Raw genomic sequence first — 23,562 nt, 5'->3', positions numbered from 1 at the left:
TATACCGCCCTACAACATAACACCTGGACCACCAAAACGCTCATGGTCAACAATGTTCCTAGGTGCATTACGTTTCCAACATATGGGGTAAGAGAGCACTGTCGAACAGAACAGTTTTGTGCTGCAGGTGTTACGGTGTGAGGCGGCATTATGTTGCATCGGGTACTCAATCTCAAATATTTGAACATTGTCCACTTAACGATTACTGTGGTACTACACTCCTTCCCCACGGGAGTCTTTTCCGTAGAGCATTTACCCTGACTTCATTTCTGCGACTCTTTGTTGATGGCGCTGTGTTGTTAGGAGAGGGTTCGTCACTGAGTGATTATAGGAGGATACAAAATGACAAAATTTCTAGTTGGTGTGATGAATGGCAGCCTACTGCAGATGTAGAACAACGTACGTTAATGCGGATGAGTAGAAGAACAATCGATTACAGAATTAGCAGTGTTCTGTCTGACACAGCCAAGTCGATAAAATATCTAGATGCAACGTTGCAATGCAATATGAAATGCAACGAGCATATAATGATGGTAGTACGAATGGCGAACGGTCGGCTACGGCTTATTGGGAGGATTTTGGGGAAGTCTAGCTTATTTATAAAGGAGATTACGTATAGAACACTAACGCGACCCATTCATGAGTATAGTTTGAGTGTTCGGTATTCCCACCAGATGGTATTGATGGAAGACTACGAAGCAATTCAGAGGTGCGCAGCTAGATTTGTTACCGTTAGTTTCGATCGACACCCAACTATTACGCCAATGCGTCGTGAACTCAAATGGGAGGAATCCCTGTAGGAAAGCTAACGATATTTTGCGAAACACTACTGAAAATATTTAGAGAACCGGCGTTTTAAGTTGACTGCAGAACGACTCTGCTACCACCAACGCATATAAAGCGTAAGAACCAAGAAGATAAGATAATTAGGCCTCGTACGGATATACCTAGGCAGTCGTTTTTTCCTCGCTGTAATTGTTGACTACAATGAGAAAGAAAATACTGCTAATGATACAAGGTGCCCTTTACCAAACACAACATGGCGGCTTGTACAGTATGTGTGTAGATGTAGATCTGTGCAGTTGGAGAAGCACTTGGAACTGGAGAACATTAGGCGAATGGACTAGCCCGCCGTTCCCCCGTCTTTAATTCCATGGAGCAGGTGTAGGTGTATTCGTGAGACGGGACAGCACGTCCGCATGCACGAGCAGTTGTCAACCGCGCTGATGCAGGAACGACACGCTTTCCCGCAGTAATAAGCCGTCGGCACACGGACCGTCCTGTCGAACAACAGTGAGCGTGCTGACTTCAAAGTGCTGCTGAACGCTCACAAACGATGCGACTTGGGCATACGGTACGTAGGACCCAACGTGGTATACACTATCACAACGCACTTCGGCGGCAGTTGCGGGGTGTTTCTAGTTCGTAAATCACCCTGTTTACTAAAGGGGCGCGCGTAAAATCCCTACGTTAGCTCTATTACAACGCACAATTCCTCTATTGTCCATATGCTAGTCACGTTGTTCTATATGTAAGATAAACAAATAAGAACTTCAATATCGATGCACTTGTTTTCAGACGAAAAGGAAAGTGCCATGTTCAATCAGTAAGGACACAGGCCTGTAAAAGTTCCATTACAAACAGTGCGATACAAATTTGCAATAGTTATCCACATAAGATAAACATTATTTCATTATTGCCACATTTTAGTAAAACCCCAAGGTCATTCTTACTTGATCACTGTTCCTACCCAGTAGCAGAATCTTTGCAACATGTGAATTACAAACGTATAAAGATATTTTGCTCCTTTTTCTCTTACAAATTGCGCAAGCTGTCTTGTAGATTAAGCCAAACGAACAAACTCACTCCTCAAAAATACGTGAACTTATTTTTACATAGCATCAAGTAAATACGTGAACTTATTTTTACATAGCATCAAGTATTATAGTATATACTTACATTAAACTAATAATAAAGCATCAGAACCTATAAAAAACGCGAAAGATAGGAAAAAATTTTTGATGTGGCAAGACGCGAACCACAGTCTTAATATCAAATTCATACCCTTGAATGTTGGTGAGGGGTGATGAGAGATGGAGTAGTAGCGGAAGGGGTAGAAGCAGTATCCATTTAGGAGTTTTTACATCAAATTGCATTCCTGTGCTATGTGAGCATGGCTTTACGTTGCAAGTCGAGCCAGAGAAGCGTCCATCAGCACAACCTTCACCGCCCCCCCCCCCCCCAGACATACGACAATAAATAAAAAGGGCTAACGAAGCCTAGTTAAAAAGGAAGTAAAAGCTGCAGAAAGTTAAAAATTTGCAAGAGTTGTAAACGGCGTTGTTGACTAAAAAGTTTTTAAGTAACTGAGAGTTTTGACATATTTTTATTTGAGATTATGCAATCGCTGACATCACCACAAATGAAATGCTTAGAATCACTACCAAGCAGATCTGTGCTTTACTAGTGACACGGCCCAATATTTCACCAAATCCAAAATTAAAATTATATATGCAGACTGAAGTGACGAATGAAATTTTTTGTCAGCGCTGCGATTCGAACCCTGGTAACTTGCTCACTAGGTAGATGCCCTAACCACTATGCCAACCTGGCACCGTGGCTTTGTATGCCTCAGGCCAATTAGTAGTCTCCCCACACTCGAACAGAATTGTAGGACCACTCTAACTGTGTTGAAATAGTATCTCAGCATTGAACGAATCTGGCGATGGTGCCTGAAACCCAGTCGCAAGTGCTTTAATCAAATGAAACTATACGGTTCCAGATCCTTTTTCAAGTATCAGACATCTGTGATGTACATATGCATACTGAAGCGACGAATGAAAATTGAAACGCACCGAACGAGTCTGTTTGCGTGGCCATCCTCCGCAGCAAGCACAGAAATATTTGTTTTGTAAACAAACACCCCATCCTTGCTGCACAGTATTTTATTTTCCCAGACGCATTTCGCCTTTTTCCGCTTTAAGGGCCGACCGCTGTGGCCGAGCGGTTCTCGGTGCTTCAGTCAGGAACCGCGCGACTACTACGGTCGCAGGTTCGAATCCTGCCTGGAGCATGGATGTGTGTGATGTCCTTAGGTTAGTTAGGTTTAAGTAGTTCTAAGTTCTAGGGGACTGATGATCTCAGATGTTAAGTCCCATAGTGCTCAGAGGAATTTGAACCATTTCAACCGCTTTAAGGCATCATCAGTAGGATCCATAATGATACGTTTTTGATACACTATCGTTCTGATATATATTATTCGCAGATTGTAAAACAGTTCACTTCTCACTTTTTATGGAAATAACTGATTACTTAAGACATCAAAACAACAAGTGCAAAACAAATTGAAAAGTGCGAAGAAATATGTTCGAAACACAAAAAACACCGAGCGAGGTGGCGCAGTGGTTAGCACACTGGACTCGCACTCTGGAGAACGACGGTTCAATCCCATCTCCAGCCATCCTTATTTAGGTTTTCCGTGATTTCCCTAAATCGTTTCAGGCAAATGCCGGGATGGTTCCTTTGAAAGGGCACGGCCGATTTCCTTCCCAATCCTTGCGTAATCCGAGCTTGCGCTCCGTCTCTAATGACCTCGTTGTCAGAGGGACGTTAAACACTAACCATCACCACAAAAAACATGCTTATGATTCGTAAATAGAGCGGTAGTGCGAACTTCATATGACCCGATGAGAGGAAACACCGATGCCAACAGGAAGAACTGTAAGTAATCAGTTATTTACATAAAAAGCGAGAAGTGAACTGTTTTATCATCTACGAATAATACATATCAAAACAAAAGTGTATCATAACTGTATCATTGTAGAGCCCACTGATGATGCCTATAGTGAAAAAAGGCGAAACACGTCTGGGAAAGTAAAATACAGTGCAGCAAGAGAAGGCGTTTTTATTTACGAAACAAATGAAATGCATTTATTTATACATCTGTGATACATGAGGCCTCTCCATTCAGCTGAATTCCGCCTCGAAGGAGAAGGTTTCATGAGGTGGGAGCAGTGAGTGCGTGCATTATCGTCTCTAAAAGGCGAACCCATCGTCGGAATGTGGGCTGTAGGGCACTTCAGTCGGTTAGAGGACCCTGTATTGACACTTCAAAGCCCTAAATTAGCCCCAATAGCGGTCAGAATACACGATAACGGACAAAAACATTACTCATGCTCTTTCCTGCTGAACCCGTGGAACTGCAAGGCTGAGATGAGCATTCGTCTACGATAATTATCAGGTGTCAGACAAATTGACGGCGAAGAGAGACAGACGCCACTGGTCCAAGTTCCATTCCTCGTGCCACTCTGAGAAATGACCTTTATGAGATACTCGGCTGAAAATATTCTTCACATGCAGTTCCCTTCAAAACGTCCTTTCGGAAACTGGCTGAGGCGGACCTGCATTTACTGAGGGCAGCTCCTGCGTGGGTTTCTAAAAGAGTATAGTTGACGAAGCATGACACACGTATCCGGTCCCTGACAGGCGGCATTTCAACGACATATGTTCCTACGGCATGTTACGCTGCCGCGACATCAATCCTTGTAAATACGTTGGACAGCAGACGTCGATACACAAACAAATTCGGCAACTTCATTCACAGTGTGGTGACGGGCATGTCCAAACACGGCAACTTCTTTGTCATTTGTCATGTATCCATTTCTTTACCGCGCTGATTCAGTACAGCTGACACAGGAACACCAGTTCACTGTCACGACTTGCATCAGTAGTGGAAGCTCACATGACCGTTGGTACCTGTTCTACAACATTTACAGCGCTACACAGCAACAGGTGTGCTCGGGAGTGACATTTTCACCATTGAGCATATGTAGTAGCTTTCCGCAAGACAGGCAGTATTATTCGCATTGTCGTTTCGACTGACCGTGTTGTTATAATCTGTGTTCTCTAAAATACTGTTCTGATAACGAGGACAGGATGAAAAGGACTACCCGATATTGCCCATCTGCTTCAGGTTTCTCATGAATTTACCAACATTATCCCAAACGAACGCTAGGATAGGTACCACTCAAAGACTTGGACGGACATTTTCATTGTTCCATTTCTTCTATTATGGCTTGTACAATTAATTTCTTGTAACCTACATTTATCACTATTATTATTATTATTATTATTATTATTATTATTAGTAGTAGTAGTAGTAGTAGTAGTAGTAGAAGTATTTATTGTAGTAACCCTTTGGGGGGTACGATGAGTCAACTTTGGCTCTGCTTCTTTGTGTTTAATTTTCGTTGCTCCCTGACTTCCTTGTTCTTCGGGAGGATTGTTTCTGTCCGTTGGTGGTGAGGCTTGCGTGCTTCAGCGATACAGATGGCGGTACTGTAGGTGCAACCACAACGGAGGGGTAGCTGTTGAGAGGCCAGACAAACGTGTGGTTCCTGAAGAGGGGCAGCAGCCTTTTCAGTAGTTGCAGGGGCAACAGTCTGGATGATGGACTGATCTGGCCTTGTAACACTACCCAAAATTGCCTTGCTGTTCTGGTACTGCGAACGGCTGAAAGCAAGGGGAAACTACAGCCGTAATTTTTCCCGAGGGCATGCAGCTTTACTGTATGACTAAATGATGATGGCGTCCTCTTGGGTAAAATATTACGGAGGTAAAATAGTCCCCCATTCGGATCTCCGGGCGGGGACTACTCAAGAGGAAGTCGTTATCAGGAGAAAGAAAATTGGCGGTCTACGGATCGGAGCGTGGAATGTCAGATCTCTTAATCGGGCAGGTAGGTTAGAAAATTTAAAAAGGGAAATGGATAGGTTGAAGTTAGATATAGTGGGAATTAGTGAAGTTCGGTGGCAGGAGGAAGAAGTTCGGTGGCAGGAGGAAGAAGACTTTTAGTGCGGTGGATACAGGATTATAAATAGAAAATCAAATAGGGGTAATGCAGGAGTAGGTTTAATAATGAATTTAAAAAATAAGAGTGCGGGTAAGCTACTACCAACAGCAAAGTGATCGCATTATTGTGGCCAAGATAGACACGAAGCCCATGCCTACTAAAGTAGTACAAGTTTATATGCCAACTAGCTCTGCAGTGATGAAGAAATTGATGAAATGTATGATGAGATAAAAGAAATTATTCAGGTAATCAAGGGAGATGAAAATTTAATACTCATGGGTGACTGGAATTCGAGAGTAGGAAAAGGGAGAGCAGGAAACATAGTGGGTGAATATGGATTGATGGAGAGAAATGAAATAAGGATATAAGATGAATATCAACAAAAACAAAACGAGGATAATGGAATGTCGTCGAATTAAGTCGGGTGGTGCTGAGGGAACTAAATTAGGAAATGAGACACTTAAGGTAGTAAAGGAGTTTTGCTATTTGGGGAGCAAAATAACTGATGATGGTCGAAGTAGAGAGGATATAAAATGTAGACTGGCAATGGCAAGGAAAGCGTTTCTGAAGGAGAGAAATTTGTTAACATCGAGTATAGATTTAAGTGACAGGAAGTCGTTTCTGAAAGTATTTGTATGGAATGTAGCCATGTATGGAAGTGAAACATGGACGATAAATGGTTTGGACAAGAAGAGAATAGAAACTTATGAAATGTGGTGCTACAGAAGAATGCTGAAGATTAGATGGGTAGATCACATAACTAATGAGGAGGTATTGAATAGAATTTGGGAGAACAGGAGTTTGTGGCACAACTTGAAAAGAAGAAGGGACCGGTTGGTAGGACATGTTCTGAGGCACGAAGGGATCACAAATTTAGCATTGGAGGGCAGCGTAGAGGGTAAAAATCGTAGAGGGAGACCAAGAGATGAATACACTAAGCAGATTCAGAAGGATGTAGGTTGCAGTAAGTACTGGGAGATGAAGAAGCTTGCACAGGATAGAGTATCATGGAGAGCTGCATCAAACCAGTCTTAGGACTGAAGACAACAACAACAACAACAACAACATCCTTTCTTTTGTATTGCTTCTTATACATTCTTCTAGATATTCGAAACAGCTTGTTTTAGACATTGTGTACTTACTAATTTTAAGATTTTTTTTTGGGGGGGGGGGGGAGGGGAAGAGGAGATCATTGATATTTGTCATTTTTTCAAATTATATTTTTAGTCTTTTTACGTCTGCCGGTTTATTAGTTCTGTGATTTGTTCTAATGCTCAATTGAAATTTAGAGCTGATAAACTATCTCCCTGACACACTCACAATTTTATTTCGAAAAGTTTTGACCGTTCTACATAAATTTGGCTTTCGATGTTGTGCTTGTTAAAGTTTCTTTAATTATTTCTGCTGTTTTATTGTCGAGTTCGAAGTCCTTTATAATGTTTATTAATGCATTTATATAAACTGAGTTGCACACCTTTTTAAAATCTACAAAAATTAACACATATTTCAAGTTTCTGATTTTCCTCGTTTCCATTTCCCTTTATACTTACTATTTACTCTGAACAAGACCTTCGCTTCTTAAATCTTACTTGATATTCTCTTATTTGTGGTCCGAGTATTCCTTCTGCTGCTTATAAATGCGACATGGACAAGATCTTGTAAGTCACTGCCAAGAGAGAGATTCTCAGTAACTGTTAGAATCAGTTCTCTTTCCTTTTTTATCTAGTGGATGCGTTAAGCCGATGTCCATTCTGATAAGCTGTTTGCTACCCAAATTTCATTAACGATTTCTGTCAGACATAGAAGAATGTCGTCACTAGAGTTTCCACATTTCAGCAACTATATTGTCTACCTCTGACGCTTTGTTATTTTTAAGTTGTTTTATGATTACTCTGATTTCCTTTTGTGTTGGAAGCTTTGATTCTGATTGTAATTCGATTACGTTATCAAACCGAAATTATTCTTATGGTGGAACGCATTTATGTCATTCTTTAAACAAGTCCGCAAGTATTCTGCACTTCTCGGTCTAAATATAAGCAGTCTTCTGTGTTTTTGCATCTGTAAACTGGAAACTGGGTAATGTGTACCTTTTTAACTATTTTTTAATGTTTTATAGAAGCTCCTTGTGTCGTTCTGCTTAAAATATGACTACACTGACGTTAGCTGATCGTTGAAAAGTTTTACACCGGTCTTCCTGAGACGTTCTGAGGCACGTTTCCTTGCTTCTATAAAAAGTTTCCTGTTCTTATCATTTTTATTTACGTTCCATATATTCCAATCTCGTTATCTCTTTATAATTAACTCGTCACAAACACCATTCCACCTGGTATGTTTCCATTTATTTTTAAGAGGAATATTTTGTTCTGCAGTCTGAGTGATGTCCTTTTGAAGTAGTTCCCAACATATAGATATTCTTTTTTCAAACTGCTTTCTGTAATCATTTTCTCTAGGCAACTGTTCTATGTCAGGATTTTTGGGTTGGTATTGGCTCTTTTTTCTAGATATTGGTCTAGCCATTAATCTAGTGATAGAGAGATAGGGGTCTCAACCTAAACCAGCGCTCGCGAGTACTTCCATCTGAGAGTGTCTTACTTATAGCAACGTGATCCTCATTCTTCAGCACAAAGTGGATTTATTAATACCGATGTAGTTCGTTTTGTAGAAAATATTTTAGTACTATGTTACGCTGTCTGCGCAAAATTAGTTTTTCTCCGTTTGCGTAGGTGATTTTATGTGCAGGGAATGCATTGAAGTTTCCAAGTAGTAGTAGTGTGGTCTAAGGTGTTTGACACATTTTGCCAAAAGAAATGATTGTTCTTTCTGTGTTCCGTTTTCCTATTTGTTCGTGCATGAATATTTAAAATAGTGTAAACTTCATATGATTTAAATGTTTGTCTGGAAAGTTGTTCATTATTTGATTTAAATTCTGTTTCTGTGTTTAATATGTATTTGTTTGCAATTAAGCATATTCCAAAGTGTGTTACGTTCTTCATAACTTTTTCCTGGTTTTTCCATTAAATATCCTCAATACCTCTGAATGCAAAAGATGTTTATATGTGAGTCTTCTTTCTTGCAGTATTGTTATCATATCTGTCATTTTGACATTTTAATGAGTTGTTAAGAGTGAATTTACATTTGAAGTGGATAGGTAGTTTATGCTTCTGTGTTTGATTTTGTGGCTTTGTTGTTCAAGGCAGATTTCAGAACGCTTCGACTCAGTCTTTGCATGGTGTCGTTGGCCCCCAGATCCAAATGCCTATTTTACAATTTCTTGTAAATGGGAAATTGGGTGCTCCCTGGGGTTAAATTTATTCAAAGTGAATCTCTATATCTGATTGATTACTGAGTTAGGGGAACAAGGCCCATAAATATACCATTCTGGTATGTTACGTTTGAGGAGTGTGTTTCCAGCAGCACCTCTCGTGAACAAACGCTGAAAACTTTCCCGCTTTTTGTAAGTCAGACGAATTGCGGATTTTTTCTTGTTGCTTCTTCCACTAGTTCCGCCGTTCCAGTATCCATAATAATAATGATAATATAATAATAATAATAATAATAATAATAATAATAATAATAATAATAATAATTATAATTATTATTATTATTGTTGTTGTTGTTGTTGTTGCTGTTGCTATTGTTTTTGTTGGTGGTGGTGGTGGCACTGCCATTTTCAGTATTATTTTAAGTACTGAATTTCATACTTCCGTGTTGTGTTTACAAAGTATGATTTTCGTTCTCCTCTGCCTGTCTCTTCATCTCAAGATTTGTACGTACATCCAACGTTCAAAATGGTTTATTGGATTACTCCACACACTATCTTCTCCTACAAATTTCATCCTCTACAACATCCTCAAATACGGAATTTATTCCTCGTCGCCTTAAAACACGTACTACCATCCTGTCCCTTCTTCTCGTCAGTATTTTCCACATGTTTCTTTCCTCGCCAGTTCTGCGGAGAATCTCCTCATTCTTTATCTTTACAGTCTACAGACGGGTTAAAAAGATTTAACTTGCCCATTGCCGCTATCAGTCAAAAGGTGTGATGAAAATGCAGATAACATACGTTCCCAATATTCTAGCGTACAATCAAAAACACATTGCTACTAGAGTTTGAATGATATGTTGCCAGAAATTATATAATGAAGATGTTCAAAATGGATCTGAGCACTATGGGACTTAACAGCTGAGTTCATCAGTCCCCTACAACTTAGAACTCCTTAAACCTAACTAATCTAAGGACATCACACACATCCATGCCCGAGGCAGGATTCGAACCTGCGACCGTAGCGGTCGCGCAGTTCCGGACTGTAGCGCCTAAAACCGCTCGGCCACTCCGGCTGGCTAATGAAGCTGTGATCTGCTTAATTTATGTGTCGGAATTTAACTATCCAAGGCAGTGAGGTTACAGGACGTGAAAGAAATTTCTAAACAGGATTTGATTTAGGAAATTCGAGCCATTGTAACTAAAGTGACTTAAAGAAACTGCGTAAGAGTGGAATTTGTTTGGGGATGTCAGGTACCTAATTAAATATCACTAAACACAAGTACAAGAGTTTGAGTAATTTTTTCGGTGAATATAATCTCTGAGCCTAAGATATTAAGTCTAAGAATACATGGTACACATTGTCTGCTACACTCAGGAGTTGCAGCTGCTTTTACACTGCAAGCTCGATCCTGGTAAGAAATGATGATGCCCGTTCTTTTGGTTCTCTTCTAGTACTCGTCACTTGGTGTCTGCGTAGCCTCTTCCCTTGTAAGACATTAGAGGAGCGCACAGGCAACATTCCCCTCGCTTTCTCATTACGCGACTGCTTTCAAAAAACAAAAGCGACCTTTTATCCAAGAGAAATGCTGCATTAGGTCTGATTCCGTCGTGAGCTCCCATGGTACCACCAGCCGCTCTTTCTCAGGATTCAGCTTTAGCGCGCAATCGCAACGTGAGTCTCTCTCTCTCTCTCTCTCTCTCTCTCTCTCTCTCTCTCTCTCTCTCTCTCTCACTAACTCACTATCTATCTGTATATCTATCTATCTATCTGTCTGTCAGTCTATCTATCTAGAAAATTTCTAGTTAGTAAATCACAGCCAGTTTGTTATTGAATCGAAAGATGTAATCCTAAAAGCAGAAATAAATATATAGCGGCTATTAGATCTACAAAGGACGCATGAGTTGCTGTCCAAATAAACTGTAACAGAGAGAGAGTTCCATAAGATTACAAACAATGATTCAGTGTTTACTCTGGGCTGATGTAATTGGACACAAATAAAGGTAATGTGTTTATATAAATTTTGTCATCAGGTCGTACCCGAATGCTGTGTCCCATTTCTGTTGGTGTTTGTGGAGTATGTTGAAATATAGCTGTAGTGCTTGTGTTACTGATGATTAAGAAAATGAGAAAACCTGCGACGGTGACAACTTCTACATTGCATACTTCGGATAGACAGCACGAAGGGGTCAATACGCATAACAATTCCACCAGCTGACTTGTCAGTAGTGAGTTTAAAATGATTTTAATTGCATGTTTTGATTCCACACTAAAACAAAGCTTTCGTCTGAAATGTGGCTCGGGTGCCTGGTCTTCGGTAATTTCGTGAATGGAATGTGGAGAATAGATATTCGCGGTGTATTTTTATCAATACCGTTGCCTTTATCACATATCTCACATAGGGTCATGAGAATAAGATACTGGACATTGGAATGCCTACAGCGACGTACATGCAGTCATTCTCTCTTGCTATACACACCAGTGGAATAACACAGAGATTGCCTGACAATAATCTGTGCACTCTACAATGGCTTCAACTGTATATCTGAAAATGTAGAACAATAAGCGGCAGCCTGCATCAAAGGAAAATGAACCAGTTTTGGTACATGAGCTTGTATCTAATTACAACACCGTTTCACCAAGTCTCCACAATCCGTCTTTGGAAACAGAACTACTTCTTATTTATCAATCTAATCTGAACTGTCAGATTAAGATGAAAGTCATCACACAGAGTCTCTCTGCACCTTAATGCACTGTGAGCGACAGAATCATTAGAAAAGAAAAGAAGAAAGCCTGTAAAGAACAAAATGAAGCAGAATCTTGTAGGTTAATAGACAGTGAGCTGTGACAGATAGGAAAATAGGGAAGGCGGTACAAAGGGAGTAGAAAATTGTGGGGTGTTCTTTTTAACTAGGCCGTCATCTGCAGCAAAGCTCACGTCCATCAAGTCAGGAGAAGGACCTGCGTAAGCTTCGTAAGCTTTGTATTTCAATGTAGCAGTCGTTTCAAGTTCTCTGTGGACTCTAGAAATTTGCTGTCAGGAAAACTAATTTTCATAAAATTGTTTCCCGTGGAAAGCGCTTACAGCGTAGCTCGCAAGAGCAGTCAGGGCGTTAAACGAAAATTGTGTCACCGCTCAACTAGATACTAAAATGTACTGACATAAATCAGCTCTCCGAAAGAGAGAGAGAGAGAGAGAGAGAGAAGTCAGGAGCTCTCACTGCGAATTCAAGAACAAAACAAAAGGAAGGCGGTCGACGGAAGTGTTAGAGGCTGAAGGAAACTGGCAATAGCCTTTCTGAACAAACGTTTTGACGTTTATTATAATTAATTTAAGGAGATCATAAGAGAACCTTGTACAGTAAGGCAGGATGACAACTTAAACTCCGTTCCTCCCAAATAAAAATACAATAGTGGTACTGCCGGTACGCCAAATATTTAAAAAATTTATTTCTGTAATAATTTCAGCACAACTTTGATATTATATGATTTTATTGAACGATAGCAATAAGGATACAGCATATCAACTGGGGGCGTGTCCGCTCTCACAAGGTAACAGTAGAGAACGTTTTATTGCTGGCGATTGGAATTGCTGCTTTCTGTTAGGAAATAGGAGAATTGGATCCCGTACGGAAGTCTGTTTGTATATAAGCGCACAGGAAGAAACGACACCAACAACGCGTTTGTTTCTAAAATATCAGTGAGAATCAGAAACGTATTGCAACGAAAATTTTAGAGAAGCCACCTACATACCCTAGCTATAATTTACAATTATTTGATTGTTAACATTATTCAAGAAGTATGCAGATGGAGCAGTACACGGCTATGCTGAACGTCACAGCGAGGCATGATTCTGCACGAGATATGCGTCCAGTTAACCTTCTCTTGTGAATCAGAGCAACGCTGGCGATCCTTGTTATAGGATTTCACAAAGTCATGAACACAAAGTAAACATACAATAAAGGCTTTCACGACCGAATGTTTCAGCTGCTGAGAATTCTTCCGGGCAGTATGGCCGTGGTCCATGGAACTCTTCTATCCCTGCCGTTTCGTCGAAGGCTACGTTGGACATCTTCGGAGGTGCTCCTGATTGTGCTGAGTCTTGACGACTGACGAGTCAGACGTCGAAGAGCGGCCTAAATACCGTGGAAAGTGGGCCTAGTCTCGATTTCACGTGATAGCAGAGATAAACCTTGTCAATATAACTATCGATCATAGTACGTCAAAGATTAAAACTTGTTATCGATTCTGTAGAGCCACTGTCCATATATCGCTGAGTTTCATGACTTCTTCTATGATACTCAGCGATATATGGACAATGGCTCTACAGAATCGATAACAAATTTTTATCCTTGACGTACTATGATCGATAGTTATATTTTATCTTTGACAAGGTTTATCTCTGGTATCACGTGAAATCCAGACCGCTCCCACTTTCCACGGTATTTAGGCCGCTCTTCGACGTCCGACTCGTCAGTCGGCAGGACTCAGCACAACCAGGAGCACCTCCGAAGATGTCCAACGTAGCCTTCGACGAAACGGCAGGGATAGAAGAGTTACATGGACCACGGCCACACAACCCTGAAGAATTCTCAGCAGCTAACACAGAGTAGACCAGAATCTGTAAATAAAATGTTTTCCTTAGATATAATAACGCGAAGTAGCGAAATTCCATGAATCTTCTATTATGCGGGCAACGTGGTTGATGGCAGCAGACTTTATAGCGGCTTTGAAAAGGTGGAGGAAATAATGCAATGTTTGTTATCTGACGGGTTGCGATTTAGTGGCGACCCTGATCACCGGTGTGTCTGTATATGGAAACAGCGTGGAATACAAATGTAACAAACATTCTGAGAGACGGTAACTGAGCTCCTGACATGTCTTTTTGGCTGTCACAATGATCCGCTCTGACTGGACATGGACAGATCAGTCCCCACAGATTCAGACGCGGTAATGGAAACTATCGTGCAACAGAATAACGATATGTAACAGGACGAATGCAGCAAATAAGTTAAGGGAGTTGGTCCTCCCCTAATACTGCTAAGAAATAAATATTTGCAAAGGAGATCGTCTAAGTAATTAAATAAAGGCTCGGTAGGTTTATTAAAGGAAATTTATTGCAGTTTTTTGTCATACTCCTGATCATGAGCTAATGACAGATAGTTATCGAGATCGATAAAGTACAGAGAATAAGAGAACAAACATTTGCAAATACTGAACAAACCAAATCCAACAAATGAATTTTGGGCTAATTCGGGTGTTATAGGTGATTGGAATGACAATCTCTCACAAGTCATCTACGAAGAGACAATACCGCCATGGGTGCACAGTGATTGCCCCAATGTCGCGAGAACGGAGTGTAACTAACACAGCAAATAACATAACTAATCTGGTTGTTAATGGGCCCGCAGTCACTGAAGCTCTGGTGTCACCGCCAGACACCACACTTGCTAGGTGGTGGCCTTTAAATCTGCCGCGGTCCGGTAGTACACGTCGGACCCGCGTGTCGCCACTATCAGTGACTGCAGACCGAGCGCCGCCACACGGCAGGTCTAGAGAGATATCCTAGCACTCGCCCCAGTTGTACAGCCGACTTTGCTAGCGATGGTTCACTGATTCTACGCTCTCATTTGCCGAGACGATAGTTAGCATAGCCTTCAGCTACGTTATTTGCTACGACCTAGCAAGGCGCCATTATCTGTTGCTATTGGTACTGTGAATTATGTAATGTCAAGAGCGACGTTCGTCATTAACGGATTAAAGTTAAGTATTCCACCAGCTACGTCCGTTTCTCTCAATTCTAATTCCCTTGTCATGTTCTAGACCTCACGCCAGCCTGCGTGAGCTAAAACGCGTGCATTTCGGCCTCCTTTAGTTATACGGATTGGCTCTCGTGCCAACAACAACAGAAGCAAAATACAGAAAATTCAAAACCTATTCAACCTGAAGCAGCGTGCCTACCGATACTTAATAACTATTGTTACTCGCTCGCCTATGCAGCAATTTCTCACCATACTTTGCATAATGGAGGGTGGGAAGTTGGGAGTGATGTAGTAGACTGTCTACAACAACACATCAGACGCTGGAGCTCTTTCCGCCATCGACAGATCGACAGTGCGTTCGACCGAAACTGAATTTACCTCTCAGAAAATCTCCATAATTCTCCTTCTGCAATGAAAAACTCCGTTAACGCTGGTCAGTGGTATTACTTTTAAAAACCAACTGACTCCCCACCTGAGAAACGTTCTATAACCTTAGTCAATTGCAGGACGGGGTGGCCGAGCGGTTCTAGGCGCTACAGTCCGGAACCGTGCGGCCGCAACAGTCGCAGGTTCGATCCTGCCTCGGGCGTGGATTTGTGTGATGTCCTTAGGTTACTAAGGTTTAAGTAGTTCTAAGTTCTAGGGGACTGATGACCTCAGAAGTTGAGTCCCATAGTGCTCAGAGCCATTTTGAACCTTAGTCAATTGGTTGTCTGCCCGTGCATATCGTTCTTATACACCTGTCATCTTCCACTCTTCTGTTAAGTGTCCATTACATCCAACGCGTTGATCTCCCGTGCCTGAAATTCTCAGGAACTCTACAACCAACACGCTGATCTCCTGTGCCTGAAATTCTCAGAAACTGGCATCCTGACTGCCACTCTGTTACCTTTTTAAGATTACACAACAAAATTTCCTCCTTCTATTTTCTACATGAGCGGTTGTTCACGTCGTGTAGGGTAGTGACGGGAAATCAGCACATAGTCTTTACAAAGCAAGGGAAGAATTTCTACACAAAACACAGCTGCATACCCCTCCGTTCCCACGAGCCAAAAGCGATCTCTATGTGCGACTAGCCTCCCATTCCATGTACATCTAGGAAGCTGCCAGTCACAAAAGATACATTCTTTAGAACTGTGCTCTGGCTGTATTGTTCGGGCTGTATGGTGGCAGTATTTCACGCAGGGCCACGTTCACTTCAAGACTCATTATTCGACTTCTTTAGTTAGAGACTGTGACCCCCAAACTGCAGAGGGCACAGGTAGCGAAAAAGCTGTGCAGCCACTGTCCGCCCGGCACCCAGCTTGACGTTACTTAGCGTGTGGCCCTTGAACGTTACACTTCTTCCTCACCTGTCGTGCTTTCCCCTATGAAGGCCGGTTTGTGATCCCCAGGGAGCTTGACGGTGCTCCGAGTCTCTGCCCTAATCACATGTTCTTCCCTCGGCTCATCATCAACCTGATAAAATGTTCAACATGCACACTACCACCAGAGCAGGAAAAATAGTAACACAGTAGTTGTCGGCTTAATACTTGCTATCACTGTTATTACCCACAATCAGTATTAAATATTTATTAGTCGGCAGGAGAATGATTCAGAATGAGATGAATGAACCATTACAAAAATGAGCTGGGCCATTCTAACAATGGGCTGAAACATTTCAATTCATACAGAAATCATCACACTGTAGTTTTCGATTACAGGTTATGTAGACAGGGAACAGTTTTTGAAGACATAGAAACCACGCAGTCTTAACACGTTGTTCGATGCTGAAAGGTTATAGGAAACGATAGGATCCTTCGTTCAATTTCACGACTGGTCTATTGGTAATTCTTTAGTTATTAAGAGCAACATTTCTAGACCATTTATAGCTCAACGTGAGTGACATACCGGGTATAACGGTAATTCTGAGGGAACCTTGTCCGAGGAACATGAATTTTATTGAAGATATGCAGTTAGAGTGTAATTGCTATGCGCCAAGCATCAATTGAAGCTGCTCAGTATGAGACGACTACCACATGTATAAAGTAACAGTATTTAAGCACTCATGGCAACAGTGACTGAATATGAAAATAAGTAACTTCGTCAAAGAATTTCTCACTCCTGCGAAGTGCTTACGACAGCTCTTGAGATTTTCAATAGAGTAGTTTCCACCGGAAATCTGTCCAGGGACAATACTATTTCTCTGAGCTATTCAGCGTGTGGCAGCATCAGGAATCAGTATCATCACAATTTCCTCCCCCACCCCCCAACAGCACATCCTCGTCCGCCCACAAATACACCTCTCATTCTCAACATTATCATCCCCGGTAAAAGGGAAATGGTATACAAATCGGAACTGGAACAGAGTTGTAGCGCTCGACTACAACGTAAATTGTTGAAATCGTAACTGGAGCTATGTTCATCACAATACGAACAGCTGTGAATCAGATAACAGCCAATGTTCTGGGGTACAACCAAAATCTCTCTTTGCTTTCCCAAAGAACGGTAGGGCGAGGAAAAAGTTACTGCACGGAAATTGAAGAATCTGGGTCCTGATCACAATTTCCCGGCTTTACAACGAATTTTTTTTTGCGTTCCTCTTCCTGTATTCCCAAATTCATTTGTCATAAGAGAAAAATGCATCTGTTCTAGTCACACTAGACAAAAAGTACGCCACCACAAAGAGACGTCACACTATTAACGTGTGACACTAGCTCTCACATTGACAATGGACACATTTCAGCTAGGAAGAGAGATGACAAGTTACTTCCAGTAATACGCATACAGCTGAAACCACAATTGACGATCAGATCCCATAGATCCACCAAGCAGTTGTTATGTTCATTCTTACGTTTCACCAGCTAGTTCAGATTGTCCCGGTGTTTTCTATGATATTAGAATCGGGTGATGTAAGGGGGCCTCCCAAGGTGTGACAAGGTGTCCGAGTTAGCGTCGAATCAGGAACGTATGGGTACAGCTCTGTGAACACTATTGTTGTCGTAGTCTAAGACGAGATTGTTCACAACATACACAATATGAAGAAATAAAGGTAGCATTTAGCCAATGAGAATGCTAAATTAAACGTCCTTTTTCATAAAATTTCCTGCCATATTTTTTGATTTCTCTTTAACTTTTGGGTTTAGAATCTAACATGTATACTCAAAATTACTTTATTATCGAATGTTCAGATGATTCCAGCGGGCTTATATTCCTCCTGTGTCTTGACATTTAACCCAATGTTTTTCAAGAACGGAATCGTTTTAACTTATTCGCGTTTACATTATTTAATTTTGAGTGCGTTCATTCCTCTGACAATAGTTCTATGGGTCTCGTCGGCATTCGGAAAATGATAAATAAGTGAAGGCTGTTGCACTCTCGCTTCAAAAGAGAACCCGCAAATGACGACAGGCAAAAGTTAGTAGAGATTCCTGCGTATGTGAAACGATCTCTGTTCAAAGCATACAAACGCAACCACGGTCACTACTTAGCATAATACTTTGACCGAGATCCTGAGAAAATTCTAGCCCTATGTAAAACCGCTTAGAAGGTCTAAGGCTTCAATCCAGTCCCTCATTGACCAGTCTGCAGTGGCAGGTGAAGATAGCAAAACGAAGGCGAAGTTTTAAATATCGCGTTTAAGAAATAGTTGACGCATGAGAATCGTATAAACATACTGTCGTTTGACCATCGAACGGATTCCCATGTGGACGACACAGTAATAAACATCACTGGCATATAGAAATAACTGAAACAGTTTAAAACAAATAAGTCCGAATGGAATTCTATCCGGTTATATGAAGAGTAATCTATGGTACTGGCTCCTAAATTTGTTTGCATTTGTCAGGAATCTCTCGGCCAGCGCAGAGTCGCCAGCGACTGGAAAAAAGTGCACGTCATCCCTGTACAGTGTTCATAAGAGACAAGAGTATCGTCAAGAGTGCCCCAGGGAAGTGTTATAGGACCTCTACCGTTTTCTATATACATAAATGATTTGTCGGATAGGGTAGGCAGCAGTCTGCGGTTGTTTGCTGATGATACTGTGGAGTACAGAAAGGTATCGAAGTTGAGTGACTGCAGGAGGATAAAAGATGACTTCGACAAAATTTATAACTGGAGTGGACAGCTGGCTCTAAATATAGAAACATGTCAATAGGAAAAACAAACTCATGTAGTTCGAGTACAGCAGTAGCAGAGTCCTGCTTGAAACAATCACGTCGTTTAAATGTCTGGGCATTACATTGCGAAGCGATATGAAATAGGAGGAGCATGTGAGGTTTGTAATACGGAAGGCAAATGGTCGGCTTCAGTTTATTGGGAGAATTTTGGGAAAATGTGGTTCATCTATTAAGCAGACAGCATATAGAACGCTGCTGTGACCTGTTCTAATGTATCGCACGACTCTTTGTAACGCGCACTAGGTCGGATTAAAGGAAGACATCAAAGCAATTCAGAGACGGTCTGCTACACTTGCTACCGGTAGGATCGAACAACACGTAAGTATTGCGGAGATGAATCTGGAACTCAAATGGGAAACCCTAGAGGGAAGGCGATGTTTTTTTCGAGGAACGCCGTCCAGAAAGTTTAGATGATAATAAATTGAAGCTGACGGTAGAATGATTGCACTGTCGCTAACATACGTTTCGCGTAAAGACCAAAATGGTTCAAATGGCTCTGAGCACTATGGGACTTAACATCAATGGTCATCAGTCCCCTGGAACTTAGAACTACTTAAACCTAACTAACTAACCCAGTCGTCACGAGGCAGAGAAAATCGTGAAGACCACGAAGATAAGATACAAAAAATTATGGCTCATACGGAAGCGTACAGAAAGTCGTTTTCCCTTCGTTCTATTTGCGACTGGAACAAGAAAGAAAATAACTAGTAGCGGCATAGGGCACTCTCCGCCACGCAACTTAAGGTGGCTAGCAGAGTATGTACAGGGTGTTTCAAAAATGACCGGTACATTTGAAACGGCAATAAAAACTAAAACGAGCAGCGATTGAAATACACCGTTTGTTGCAATATGCTTGGGACAACAGTACATTTTCAGGCGGACAAACTTTCGAAATTACAGTAGTTACAATTTTCAACAACAGATGGCGCTGCAAGTGATGTGAAAGATACAGAAGACAACGCAGTCTGTGGGTGGGCCATTCTGTATGTCGTCTTTCTGCTGTAAGCATGTGCTGTTCACAACGTGCAAGTGTGCTGTGGACAACATGGTTTATTCCTTATAACAGAGGTTTTTTCTGGTGTTGTAATTCTACCGCCTAGAACACAGTGTTGTTGCAACAAGACGAAGTTTTCAACGGAGGTTTAATGTAACCAAAGGACCGAAAAGCAATACAATAATGGATCTGTTTGAAAAATTTCAACGGACTGGGAACGTGACGGATGAATGTGCTGGAAAGGTAGGGCGACCTCGTACGGCAACCACAGAGGGCAACACGCAGCTAGTGCAGCAGGTGATCCAACAGCGGCCTCGTGTTTCCGTTCGCCGTGTCGCAGCTGCGGTCCAAATGACGCCAACGTCCACGTATCGTCTCATGCGCCAGAGTTTACACCTCTATCCATACAAAATTCAAATGCGGCAACCCCTCAGCGCCGCTACCATTGCTGCACGAGAGACATTCGCTAACGATATAGTGCACAGGATTGATGACGGCGATATGCCTGTGGGCAGCATTTGGTTTACTGACGAAGCTTATTTTTACCTGGACGACTTTGTCAATAAACAGAACTGGCGCATATGGGGAACCAAAAAGCCCCATGTTGCAGTCCCATCGTCCCTGCATCCTCAAGAAGTACTGGTCTGGGCCGCCATTCCTTCCAAAGGAATCACTGGCCCATTTTTCAGATCCGAAACGATTACTGCATCACTCTATCTGGACATTCTTCGTAAATTTGTGGTGGTACAAACTGCCTTAGACAACACTGCGAACATCTCGTGGTTTATGCACAATGGTGCCCGGCCACATCGCACGGCCGACGTCTTTAATTTCCTGAATGAATATTTCGATGATCGTGTGATTGCTTTGGGCTATCCGAAACATACAGGAGGCGGCGTGGATTGGCCTTTCTATTCGCCAGAAATGAACCCCTGTGACTTCTTTCTATGGGGACACTTGAATGACCAGGTGTACCGCCAGAATCCAGAAACAATTGAACAGCTGAAGCAGTACATCTCATCTGCATATGAAGCCATTTCGCCAGACACGTTGTCAAAGCTTTCCGGTAATTTCATTCAGAAACTACGCCGTATTATTGCTACGCATGGTGGATATGTGGAATATATCGTACTATAGAGTTTCCCAGACCGCAGCGCCATCTGTTGTTGACAATTGTAACTACTGTAATTTCGAAAGTTTGTCTGCCTGAAAATGTACTGTTGTCCGAAGCATAATGCAACAAACGGTATATTTCTATAGCTGCTCGTTTAGTTTGTATTGCCGTTTCAAATATACCGGTCATTTTTGAAACACTCTGTATGTAGATGCAGATGAAATACGCCCTAAACAGTATCAGTAGGTCCCCTTTTTAGATTTCATCTCTTTCACTTCAAGATCCTTTCGCAAGCTCTTTGGAAATCTGTCATCTGAGTGCCACAACGACCACTAATTCACTTGCTACCAGTTTTGACTTGTCAGCCTACGTCGGAGGATGAGATCTGCCGCTAACTTTAGGAATAAATGTGTCGTCAGTACAGCGAACCTCTCTCGTTAATTTTCGTCTCCAGTATCAAACTAGCGCTGCACTGCTAGGTTATGGAACAAGCTTAAACTCATCTTTAATGGAAAAAGTTTCGTAAACATTTTATAAGTACTACGCAAACACCATCTGCAAAGTTTCCGAGTAAATTACAGTCATGTTGAGAGACAGAAGTGACGCCATTTGTAATGGCTATGGTAATTTGTGCGGGTGACATACGAAGGATTTAATGGACCGAAATTGTAATCTTGGTCTTGTTTTTCGGCTTCCAAATCAATTTCGAAGTATAATAGTAACCGAAACAAATTAAAAAATAATCACGACAAAATCCACAGGGTTCATACAGTAATGTTCGAATGGTGCATCTCCCAAGGATAAATAAAGATATTTGGGCGATGATTCCAACCCTGCACGATTCCATTAAGAGTCCAGCTACTTTAGGAAAATATCGACGAGCTTCCTATTAGTTACGAATGCCCTTAAGAGTGGATAAGAGTGTATATGACTTAAAAAATAATTTTTATACAAACAGCATTCAGACTTTTGATGTTTTACTATAATTCAGCTTTTGAAATTGTTCGTGAACCAAATAAGTCTTTAGTAGCCCTATTACCAAGTAAGATAAATGAGCCTAATCTCCTAAGATTTATGTCACGATCTCAGGGTTTTACGCTGTTTCTTAAATTACTTCAACCGACAGCTTGGAAGGATCTTTACGATATTATTCCGCGGCCTTGTCAGACTGAGTTGTGCCTGTCTAGAGCTTATCATTAAGCAACCCTTGCCGTTGAACTTGGAGTGTCATCATGACGAAAAAGTAAGTAGTTTTATGGTATTATCCCAGTATTTCCCCTCTTCCGTAAAGACAAAGTAAACCAGCAGATTATCTAAGGAATTTAGGAGACCAAGTACGCCCTTTAATTCAATGACTCCTTTACAATGATGTTTCTGGGAAAATCGACACCATAGAATCGTCAAAAAACATAGTAGCCTCATGGATTCAGGTGTTTATAATAAACTGTCAAGAATGAAATAAATTTTATGTTCACCAAAAGACAGGAAGTTTGCTCTTAAATGTAAATGATGATGATGATGATTATGACTGGTTTGTGAGGCGCTCAACTGCGCGTTCATCAGCGTCCGTACAAAGTCCCAACTTTTTCGCAGTCCAATTTCTTAAACAGTCCAATATAGCTACTGTCACGAATGATGATGAAGATGAAGTGATGAGAACAACACAAACACCCAGTCCCCTGGCAGAGAAAATCCCCAACCCGGCCGGGAAAAGAACCATGGACCCCGTGATCCAGAGGCAACAGCTGTTAAATGGAGAGAGCACACATATGATCAGAAATGATCAGAAGAGCAGTGCCCTTGATAATCACCTGAACACCGATTAACATAAAATAGGCCACATGCTTGGTAATTTAGAAATTTTACACACGGCGCCTACAACCTACAACCTAAATATGTTAGAAGAAATGGAAATCCTTATTCACGGCAAAAGAGAACCATACCATCTGCTTAACGAACAGAATGATTTCAGACTTTCTGGTATATTAAAACTGCGTGTCAGACCGAGACTCGAACTCGATACCTCTGGCTTTCGCGGGAAAGTGCTCTGCCAACTGAGCTACCCAAGCATGCCTAACTGGTGTCCTCGTAGCTTTACTTCTGCCAGTACCTCGTCTTCTACGTTGGGAGGAGAGCTTCTGTGAAGTTTGAAAGGTAGAAGACGAAGTACTGGTGGAAGTAACGCCGTGAGAACAGGAAGTGAGTCGTGCTTGGGTAGCTCAGTTTGCAGAGCACTTGCCCGCGAAAGGCAAAAGGTCCCGAGTTCGAGTCTCGGTCCGGCACACAGTTTTAACCTGCCAGGAAGTTTCATATCAGCGCACACTCCGCTGCAGTGTGAAAATGTCATTCTGAAAATGAGTTCAGATTAAATTGCTACTCTGACATCTTCCAAAATTTACTAGTGTAGCAATGTGGCGCTTT

This window comes from Schistocerca gregaria, chromosome X, assembly GCF_023897955.1.
Source record: "Schistocerca gregaria isolate iqSchGreg1 chromosome X, iqSchGreg1.2, whole genome shotgun sequence".
In the NCBI taxonomy this organism is placed as follows: Eukaryota; Metazoa; Arthropoda; class Insecta; order Orthoptera; family Acrididae; genus Schistocerca; species Schistocerca gregaria.
The sequence above is the reverse complement of the archived record's forward strand: the minus strand, read 5'-3'. Positions refer to the sequence as shown.